We start from the raw sequence: 12,322 nt of genomic DNA on the forward strand, positions 1-12,322 counted from the left end.
AGCCTGGGTGATTGTCTTGAATGATCTTGTTTCAGGACCAAGTCTTCTAAAGGCAGCAAGCCTTTCCTCAGTGACAGGAGATGGTATGAGGTGTGAAACAGTGACAGCTGCATAACATAAAACAAAAGGGTGTTAGTGATCCTAATACAACGACAAGGTTATTTGGTGATCCTTCTCAGGATCCTCTATCCTACCATGGGTGGTCTACTTTCTTGGTAGATCCTTCCCGTTTGGGATAGAATCTTTTCTGACAAAGAAAAAGCGTCGTTTCCAGTTTGTATCATTCTTGGTGGCTTTAAAAATGGGGTGTTCTTCACCGGGTTTTCGCTTTAAGAGATATCGGTGGGATCCAAATATTGTGAGATCATACATCTCAGCCAACTCCGACATTCCTAGATCAACCCCTTCCTGCTCGATGATCCTTTCAAGGGTATATAAGACCCCCCAGATCATCGGTATAGCTTGGATGTAGGAGATGCCGGTGAGGGAGAAGAAGGATTGGGTAAAGGCTGGAAAAGGATAGGTATATCCTATGGTGAATGGGGTAACAGGAAAGGCAATCCAAGTTTCAGAGATATAGTCACTCAAAGCAGTGGGATCAAAGGATTTGAAAATGGTGTTCGCCGGGAAACAATAGCGAATTCTATCAATTTGTGGATCGGTGAAACAGCAGCGTTCTTTTGCTGAATCTTTGATGATCCCTTGACTCTTCAAAGGGCTGTCCTTCTGGTGATCCTTGGCGGGAGAGTTTCGGAGCATCATTCTTGACGATGGTAAAGAAAGAAAAACAGAGTAAGAGAAGGAAGAAGAGGAAAATAGATACCTGAATAAGTCTTCTGATGAGGATTTAAAGAGGAAACGCTCGGATTTAAATGCCCTTTAGCTCTTATCTCTAACTGCCATTTATAATGATGATCTTGCAGGATAAGTCACCTCAGTGACGTCAGGATTTCAACGGCTAGTTCGATCTTAACGGCTATATATCTGTTAGTTTGTTGCAGATAAGATCGATAAAATACAACTCGTTTATTTTACATAATTACTCCTTATATTTTGGGGGCAATTGTTAGGGGAGGATTTCTTAATGACCCGTGATCCTCAAGTATTATCCTGTTTGCTGATCCATACTTCTGTGACAATTGGTGATCCTCAGAAGTGCTTCAGGATCAGGATCATGGATCATCCTAAGGATCCTTATACTAATGATTGTCTACTTTGAATTCGGTATTGTTTTGCAGGAGTACCGGCTTGGACTTGGTCATGGCGATATTCCTGGAGCATATTCCCTTCAATTCTGCACGTGCTTGACCATTGTGAACGTTATGGAGAACATGTGGAGAAGGCACGAAATGCGGACAGTTAGTTAGGCTAGATATTTTCTATTTTTAAAGGGGATAGCGAGCTATTTTTAGAACTCTTGGCTATTTTTGGCTACACACACACTCGTACAACTGCTCTCACCAGCTCTCGGCAAAATACTTAGCATTTTTCATACACTTTTACACGATACACTATAGTGATCCTTGTACTTAGCTCGCTATCATCCGAAGTTGTAAAAGAATTTTTGTTTAATTTGAGTTGGTGATTGGTAGTTTCCATCACCCGAGGTTTTTTATGCCGGAGATCATTCATTGATCAAAGGCTTTTTCCTTGTATAAATCTTTGTGTCACTTGTGTAATTCATTTCTGAGTGATCCTCATTGTCTTTTCCCAATTCAAGCATCATACCCCGTAACATAGAGTTTGGTTGCATTATCCTTGTCTGATTTTTGACCAAAACAACTGGGGTCAAGCCCATGTAATTGGTTGCTTCTGTGGATAATCAACCCTTTGCTAAGGATACCTGAACCTTCAAAACTCAGAATCAAGTGAAAGGTGGATAAAGGATGCAGGATCCTTATCCTTATACGTGAAAATAAGAGAATGAAATAGTTTGAGACTAGAATGTTACCAAAATAAGGATCATCTGTGCTCTAAGGATCCTTTAAGGATACTTATCATGTGAGGATCATGGATCCTTATCACATGAAGTATTTCTTCAAATGGACAGCGTTCCAGGCTCTAGGTAGCAAATCACCTCCCATTGTTAGCAATCGATATGCCCCTTTCCCGCCTCAGCTTCAATCAAGTAAGGTCCTTCCCATTTTGGTGCCAACTTTCCATCAGCAGGATTGGTGGTATTCTGAAATGCTTTCCTTAGTACCATATCACCAACTTGGAACTTCCTGATCCTGACATTTTTGTTGTAGGCTCCAGCCATCCTCTGCTGATAACTGGCCATCCTCATCCTTGCCAAATCCCTGATTTCTTCTATAGTATCCAGGTCTTGAACCAAGTTCTTATCTTTTTCTTCAGGATCACGAATACTTGTCCTTGCAGTTGGAACCACCATTTCTGTAGGGATCACTGATTCTGCCCCAAATACCAAAGAGAATGGATTCTGGCCTGTAGCATTCTAAGGAGTTGTCCTATCTGCCCAAAGCACATAAGGTAGTTCTTCTGCCCATTTCCCCTTTTTGGATCCAAGCTTCTTCTTCAAATTATTGATGATGATCTTATTGGATGATTCTACCTGACCATTAGCTTGTGGGTGGACTGGTGTTGATGTTATCATCTTAATCCCCCGGGTGTCACAAAAGTTAGTAGTTCTGCCCCCAATAAATTGGGAACCATTATCACATATAATTTCCGAAGGAATACCAAATCTAGTTATAATGTTTCTATTAATGAAGGATATAACTTCCTTTTCTCTGACTTGGGCAAAAGCTTCAGCCTCTATCAACTTGGAGAAGTAATCAGTCATAGCAAGCATGAACACTTTTCCACCAGGTGCCTTAGGAAGCTTACCAACGATATCCATACCCCATATCATAAATGGCCAAGAGGAGGATATAGGATGCAAAAATTCAGCTGGTTGATGAAGGATATTGCTGTGTCTCTGACAAGGATCACACTTCTTAGCATACTCCACAGCATCTCTCTTCATAGTTGGCCAATAGTATCCAGTCCTCAGGATCCTTGAGAATAAAGCTCTGCCCCCAGTGTGGTTTCCACAATCTCCTTCATGGAAATCCTTTAGGACTTCTTGGATTTCAGGATCCTCAATGCATCTTAAGTATGGTCCTGCAAGAGATCATTTATACAACATATTATTTAATATTGTGAATTGAGATACCTTGATTTTGAAAGCCCTAGGGTTTTCTCCTGTAGCAATCTCTCCGTGTTGTAAGTATCTCATAATTGGGAGAATCCATGATCCAGAATGAGATTGAGTATTATCACTGGGGATGATTGCAGAATCCTCTCCTTTCTCCATAGCCACATGATCCTCGATGGCAGGGGTCAGGATATGGATAATAGGGATACTTATATCCTCCGGGATCTTCAAAGATGATCCTAGATTAGCCAACGCATCAGCTTCTGTATTTTCTTCCCTTGGTATCTGTGTCAAACTGAAGGAAACAAAAGAGAGTGCCAATTCTTTGACTATCTCCAAATATTTGGTTAGCTTTTCACCTTTAACAGCATAGGATCCATTAAAGTGATTAGTGATTAACAATGAATCTACATGTACCTCAAGATACCTGATCCGCAAATGCTTAGCGATTTGCAAACCGGCTATCAAGGCTTCATATTCAGCCTCATTGTTAGTAGTTTGGAATTCACAAGCTATAGAGTGGGGTATTATGTCCCCCTGTGGCGATTTTAGTAGTATTCCGAGCCCTGTTCCTTTGACATTTGAGGATCCATCAGTATAGAGTATCCAAGGATCCTTGGTCTCCTCTAGCTGTTGGATTTCTAATTCAGCTTCCTTTTGCAAATCACTACTGAAATCTGCCACAAAGTTAGCTAAGGCTTGGGATTTAATGGCTGTCCTAGGTTCATATCTTATATCATAAGCACTTAGCTTCACTGCCCCCTTAGCCATCCTTCCTGACATTTCAGGTTTCCTGAGAACATTCTTAATTGGAAAATTAGTTTTAACAATAATGGCATGAGTTTCAAAATAATGTCTCAATTTAGTAGATGCCATAATTAATGCAAGGATAAGTTTTTCTAAGTGTGAATACCTGGATTCAGCATCAGGTAGACTCTTACTTACATAATAGACAGGATGTTGTGTACCTTCGTGATCCTTAACGAGAACGACACTTACTGCTTTTGAGGATACTGCTAGGTATAAGTGTTAGGGCTGGATTTTACTGTAGGTGATCCTTACACATGATCCTAACCAGTGATCCTTCTTTCTTTGGCAGACAGTGATCCTCAGCAAAACTTCAGGATCAGGATCATGGGACATTATGGTGATCCTCACACTAACGGCCACTTCCGCTTAATACAATATTGCTTTGCAGGAACATCTAGCAGGATATGCTCTAAAGACCATGATCCAGGGACGCGTCTTCACAAATATGGCAAGAGCTAAATCAGAGATAGACGTTGCACAGGATATGGAAACATGGCTTGATTCATGGGCAGCAATTTAGGCTAGATTATTTATATTTCTAAAGGGGTAATGAGCTGATATTTAGTCATTTTTACCTAAAATAGGTCACCTACACATGTATAAGTACCACTCTTCTTCATTCGAAAGGACACACAACATACGACACAACTCTCAAACACTTAGACACTCAGTGATCCTTGTACTCAGCTCATTACTATCCGAAGTTGTAACTACATTTTTGTTATATTGAAGTTGGTGATCGGTAGTTGCCATCACCCGAGGTTTTTTATGCCGGAGATCATACATTGATCAAGGGCTTTTTCCTCGTATAAATCATTGTGTCTTTGCATCTATTATCACAGAAGTGATCCTTTACTTTCATAATTAACCAAGCATCATACCCCGTTTACATAAAGTTTGGTTACATTATCCTTGTGTGATTTTTGACCAAAACAGTTTGGCGCCCACCGTGGGGCAATTGGTGCTTCATTCATAAGAAAATCTTTTGTTCGAAATCATTTCAAAGAGTTACATGGCTTCATCATTGAAGAACACGTCCACGGCGATGTCTGCAGTCACCTCATCACAGATCACCTTGCCTCCTCCACCGGCAGGATCTCAGAAAAATACTGAGAAGAGATCAACCCCCACTTCCTCTAAACCTCTATCTTCTTCTGCTATGAATTCTTCTATTCCCAGTACTAGTGATGTATTTGCTTTAATTTTGCAGATGAAGGATCGTATGCAGCGGCAATATGAAACCAACGAAAGGATCCTCAGGGAAATTGGAGATCTCAAAAGACAAAAGAAAGCGGCAGAGGATCATTCTCCTCTGATGCCCAAATCCTTGAGCTTCGACACTCCAATGATCACTTCCCAGCCATCAGGGATCCCTGACGTGCAAATCATAGGGGAGTCAGGAGGATCACGTCTCAACTCGGCAGCAATGACTCAGACATCAGATTCACATTTTCAGCCAATAGGATCCTATCCTCAATACATGGGATCCTTCATGAATCCGGGAGCCTATCCGGGGGCACAGCAGTTTCAAGGATCCTACTTTATTCCAGGATCATCCCAGGTTCAAGGATCCTCCTTCGTTCCAGGATCATCCCAGATACCAGGATCCTTACAGATGCCAGGATCCCTAAAAAGTTTGCAAACAGGAAGTCTAGATGTCCATCAAGGGGACTTCATTCCAATGCAGACCATTGCTTCCACTGGTCCCTCCGTTGTTCCAGAATCCCAGCAATATGGATTCCCTAACTTGAACCCAATGGGAGGTAACACTTTAAATAATTATCCTACCACTAACCTTGGATTCATGCAGGATACAGGTACCAATCATGCTATGGCCAGGGAATTACAGAAACTAAAGGACATGATCTCAAGCGTTCCAGGGGTAGTCAAACCTATCCCAGAGATTGCAGATGGAAGCCACAAGGTATCTCGCTTTGCACCACCAATTTGTGATGCAGAGGTACCCAAAAGGTTCCATATCCCTACCATGAAGTTGTATGATGGCACAACGGATCCAGAGGAGCATATAGCACAATACAGGGAGAGGATGGAGATCAATCCTATCCCAGAAAAATTGAAGGAAGCATGCCTATGTAAAGGATTTGGATCCACTCTAACTGGATCAGCTCTTAAGTGGCTGCTAAGTCTTCCCCCTTACTCTATTACTTCATTTGCTAATTTAGTTAATTTATTCAATAACCAATTCTCTTGTAGTAGAAAATTTGAAAAATTAACTAGTGATTTGTACAGGATAACTCAAAATCATAACGAATCATTAAGAGATTATATAACTAAATTTAGTAAAGAATCCTTGGACATTCCCAACTTGGATATGGCTACGGCTGTTGAAGCCTTCAAAATGGGACTGCTTAAGGATTCATTATTCTATGATGATCTTGTTATGACACCATGCAGGAATTTAGATGAAGTAAGAACTCGAGCACTCAGGTTTATCCGGCTAGAGGATGACAAGAGGATCCAGGAGAGACAAGTGGGATCCTCAAAACCGGAGAAGCAAGGATCCTCCTTCAAAAGCAACAAGTTCGAATCCTACCATAGAAATGAGAACAAGAATGTGCATGCTGTTGACCAAGAAGAGGATGATGAAGAATATCCTCCAATCTCAGAATATTGTTTTTCCGTTGATAATCATGAACTAATCCTTGCAATGCAGAATCTAGGTGAAAAGGCTAGGTGGCCCAGGAAGAATGACAAACCATCCGGGACTAAAGACAAGTCCAAATGGTGTGCATACCATGAGGATTTCGGGCATCTAACTGAAGATTGCATAGCCTTAAGAAAAGAAATTGGATACCTGCTAAGCAAGGGGCATCTAAAAGAATTGTTGGGGAGAAAAAAGCAAAGGACCCAGGATCCTGAAAGGATCCCTGAAAAGGCTCCAGCACCTCCGGCAAACGCACAAGTGATTAACTTTATTTCCGGAGGATCAGACATTTGTGGTACATCCTTTTCAGCGGCCAAAAGACATGCAAAAGAATCAAAAATGGATAATGGAGAAAAGCCTATTAGAACCTCAAGTGTCTCAGAAGGGAAGACGATAACATTTGATGAGGATGATCGCATTAACATTCAGGATCCTCACCATGATAGTTTAGTTATCACTCTCTTTATCTCTAACCATTTTGTCCGCAGGATCCTCATTGACGGAGGGAGCTCAGTGAACATTATCCAGCTTGATGTCTTGAAGAAGATGGGAATCCCAGAATCAGACATGACACCAAGATCCTCCGTGCTTGTAGGATTCAGTGGGGAAACAAAGAAAACTCTGGGGGACATCAAACTCCCAATCTACGTGGAAGGATTACATAATTACCAAAAATTTTGTGTTATTGACTGTTTATCTTGTTGCAACATTATCCTTGGCAGGCCTTGGATACATGATATGAAAGCAGTCCCATCTACCTACCATCAATGTGTGAAGCTCCCTAGCCCATGGGGAATAATCAAGATCGATAGTGACCAGCAGGAGGCTAAGGATTGTTATACCTCATCTATGAAGCCAACCTCGAAGCCAAGGGAGCAATAGCAATTACAGTATCCTCCAAGGAATGTCTTGGAGGCAAGGGAACAAGATGTAGATGAAATCCTCTTGGATCCTAGTGATCCTGAATCAAAAATCTATATCGGATCAGGGATCCTTGGCCAAATGAAAGAAGACTTAATATCCTTCCTCAAAAGAAGAAAATCCACCTTTGCCTGGAAACATGAAGACATGACAGGTATATCTAAGGATATTATTACTCACAAACTTGGCATTGACAGGTCTATCAAACCAATCCATCAAAAAAGGAGGAAGTTTGCACCAGAAAGGAATGCCATTATCCAAGAAGAAGTAGAGAGACTACTTCGAGCAGGTATGATCAGAGAGGTAAAGTATCCCAAATGGTTAGCCAATGTGGTTGTTGTACAAAAGAAAAACGGAAAGTGGAGGGTATGTGTCGATTTCACTGATTTGAATAAGGCATGTCCCAAGGATCCTTTCCCATTACCCCACATTGACTCCATGGTGGATGCAACAGCGGGGCATGAACTGTTAACCTTTATGGATGCATCATCTGGGTTCCAACAAATCCAGATGGAACCATCTGACCAAGAGGATACAGCCTTTATGACCCCAACCGGTTTATATTGTTATATTGCCATGCCTTTTGGACTAAGAAATGCAGGTGCAACATATCAAAGGCTGGTAAATATGATGTTCAAAGATCGAATTGGAAAAACTATGGAGGTGTACATAGATGATATGGTGGTCAAGTCAAAGAAAGCTGAGGATCACCTAAGGGACTTGGAAGAAGCATTCGATATCCTTGATAGTTACAACATGAAACTTAATCCTTCAAAATGCCATTTTGGTGTTAAGGCAGGAAAGTTCTTAGGATACATGGTAACCCAGAGGGGCATTGAAGCAAGCCCGGAACAAATCAAAGCATTAATAAATATCAAATCTCCTGCCAATGCCAAGGATGTTCAAAGATTGACAGGCAGGATAGCAGCATTGAACAGGTTCATATCAAAATCCTCAGAAAAATGCAAAGAATTCTACGATATCCTAAGGAAGAATAAGAAGTTCGAATGGACTGAAAAGCATGAGAATGCTTTACAAGCCCTAAAAGAGTATATGTCCTCAGCACCAGCATTAGCAAAACCGGAAAAAGGAGATGTGTTATCCTTATATCTGGCGGTATCCTCAACCGCTGTAAGTGCTGTCCTTGTTAAGGATCACGAAGGTACACAATATCCTATCTACTATGTAAGTAAAAGTCTACTTGATGCCGAGTCCAGGTACTCACACCTCGAAAAACTCATCCTTGCATTAATCATGGCATCCACTAAGTTAAGGCATTACTTTGAAACCCATACTATTGTTGTTAAAACTAATTTTCCAATTAAGAATGTCCTCAGGAAACCGGATATGTCAGGGAGAATGGCTAAGTGGGCAGTGAAGCTTAGTGCCCATGATATAAGATACGAACCGAGAACAGCCATTAAATCTCAAGCACTAGCAGACTTTGTGGCTGATTTCAGTAGTGATCTACAAAAGGAAGCAGAATTGGAGGTCCAGCAGCTGGATGAGACCAAGGATCCTTGGATCCTGCACACTGACGGATCCTCAAATATCAAAGGCACAGGGCTAGGGATCCTACTAAAATCGCCACAGGGGGACATAATACCCCACTCCATAGCCTGTGAATTCCAAGCAACTAACAATGAGGCTGAATATGAAGCCTTAATTGCTGGCTTACAGATTGCTAAGGATATGGGGGTAAGATATCTCGAAGTATATGTAGATTCATTATTAATCACCAATCACTTTAACGGATCCTATGCTGTTAAAGGTGAAAAACTAACAAAATATTTAGAGATAGTCAAAGAATTGGCACTCTCTTTTGTTTCTTTTAGCTTAACACAGGTACCAAGGGAGGATAACACGGAAGCTGATGCATTGGCCAACCTAGGATCATCCTTGAAGATTCCAGAATATATAAGTATCCCTATCATCCATATCCTGGCTCCTGCTATTGAAAATCAGGTGGCCATGGAAATAGAAGAGGATACTGCAATGATCCCTAGTGAAGAAGCCCAATCTTATTCAGGATCATGGACCTCACCAATCATGAGATATTTGCAACATGGGGAGATTCCAACGGGAGAAAATCCTAGAGCTTTCAGGATCAAGGTATCTCAATTTACAATCTTAAATAATATGCTATATAAACGATCCCTTGCAGGACCATATTTAAGATGTATTGAGGATCCTGAAATTGAAGAAGTGTTGAGAGACTTCCATAAAGGAGATTGTGGAAACCACACTGGGGGCAGGGCATTATTCTCGAGGATCCTCAGAACAGGATACTACTGGCCAACCATGAAAAGGGATGCTATAGAGTATGCTAAGAAATGTGATCCTTGCCAAAGACATAGCAATATCCTTCACCAACCAGCTGAATTACTACACCCCATACCATCCTCTTGGCCATTCATGAGATGGGGAATGGATATAGTTGGCAAGCTCCCTAAAGCACCTGGTGGAAAAGTATTTATGCTTGCCATGACTGACTACTTCTCTAAATGGATAGAAGCTGAAGCCTTTGCTCAAGTCAGAGAAAAAGAAGTTATATCCTTTATCAAAAGAAATATTATAACTAGATTTGGCATTCCCTCTGAAATTGTATGTGATAATGGTTCCCAATTCATTGGAAGCAGAACCACTAACTTTTGTAACAGTTGGGGAATCAAGATGATAACATCAACACCAATTCATCCACAAGCCAATGGTCAAGCAGAATCATCCAACAAGATCATCATCAACAATCTGAAGAAGAAGCTAGGATCCAAGAAAGGAAAATGGGCAGAGGAGTTACCTTATGTGCTATGGGCTGATAGGACAACTCCCAAGAATGCCACCGGCCAAACACCTTTCTCTTTAGTATTTGGGGCAGAAGCAGTGATCCCAACAGAGATGGTGATCCCAACTGCTAGAACAATTGCTCGTGATCCTGAAGAAAATGCTGCAATCCTAGCTCAGGATTTGGATACTATTGAAGAAATCAGGGATCTAGCTAGAATAAGGATGGCAAGCTACCAACAAAGAATGGCTGGTACCTACAACAAAAATGTCAGGATAAGGAAGTTCCAAGTCGGAGATATGGTGTTGAGAAAAGCATTTCAAAATACTATCAATCCTGCTGACGGGAAGCTAGCACCAAAATGGAAAGGTCCCTACTTGATTGAAGCTGAAGCAGGAAAGGGGGCATACAGGTTGCTAACCATGGAAGGAAACTTGTTACCAAGAGCCTGGAATGCTGTTCACTTAAAGAAATATTTCATGTGAACATGATCCTTCCTGCATGTGATCCTTACATTGAAGTATCCTTGAAGGATCCTGGAGATATCGGTGATCCTTACTCTGGTAATATGCTTATCCTAAAACTATTGCATTTTCTTACTTTTTTTTCTAAGGATAAGGATCATGTATCCTTCATCCTCTACTCACAAACCATTTGAGTTATGATAGTTCAGGTATCTTCAGCAAATCGTCAAAGATCTCCAAAAGCACCACAGATCCTTGGGTACAACCCCAGTTATCCTTGGGATTATCCCCAGTTTCCGCCAGCAGCGCACGATGATCTTGGTATAGTTCACGTCTTTGGGACCAGTACCCACTTTCGGGGCTGACAACCTCATCGTACTGGCTATATTTAGGATCCTACGTATAATGGTGGACGCACCATACATCCGTTCCTAAGGTTTCTAACGTTTTCACGTTAGCTAAGGTTTTGACATTTTCATGTCACTAAGTTTGGATAGTTGCCAGAAAGGGCCATACTCCAGTTTACATACGATCCTTTGGGCTTGTCCCCAGTTATCCTTTGGGCTTGTCCCCAGTGATCCTCTGGGATCATTCTCAGTTATCCTTTGGGCTTGTCCCCAGTTACTAACTTATCCTTTATATTGGCTTAGTCCAAAGTTATATTCCATTTTTTCAGGTTTTCGAAGTTAAACAATTAAGGATCCTTAATCCTTATTATCCATTAAAGTTTTACCTATGGTGATTCCGATTAAAGGTTAGGATCCTAACTTGGATCCTCAGGTATGATCCTTAACTATTTTTAATTTCATTGTTCATTATCCTAACCAACCCTTATACTTTGACAACCAAACCTATGATCCTTGAACTAAAATACTTTGAATAAATTCAATTTGAGGATATTTGATCTAGGATCATATCCTAAGTTTATTAAACACTTTTTCAACTCTCGTTATTTTAACAAATATAGCAATTGAGAAATAAGAGGATTATTGAAGGATAACAACACAAGATAAGCCAGAAAAGTTAAGTTATATTATTAAGCAAAAGGATCATTAACCCTTTCAAAAAGATTGTCAAAATTGCCAACCCACATTTCTACCAGCAAAACGTGGCCCGTCCACATGGGTTGGCAAAGGGTGTCCATTGTCTATGCGGTCTTAGCATTTTGCAGGAAATAAAGGCGACAGGATCACAAAGGCTTCATCCCCCAAACAGAGGATCCCTCCACCTTTTGTAATCCTACCTATTGTCTAAAAGGATCCAGGATCCTTAACCCTAAGAAACTATTGTTTAAGTTACAGACCATAAATTGTTCCAAATACCACAACCACAAACCACTAACAAACCTAAAAAATTGGGCTCCGGCCTAGTCAACAATATCCATCATCGCCCAATCATGCAGCCTACTCCTTCGCTGCTCCATCTCCACCAGCTTCTCCACCCTGATCCTTATCAGCATCACCTCCCTCCAGCCTTGGGATATCCTCAGCATCCTCCTCGTCATCCAAGTCCGCCAGCCTTGC

The sequence above is a fragment of the Helianthus annuus genome, chromosome 9, assembly GCF_002127325.2.
Source record: "Helianthus annuus cultivar XRQ/B chromosome 9, HanXRQr2.0-SUNRISE, whole genome shotgun sequence".
NCBI classification, from domain to species: Eukaryota; Viridiplantae; Streptophyta; class Magnoliopsida; order Asterales; family Asteraceae; genus Helianthus; species Helianthus annuus.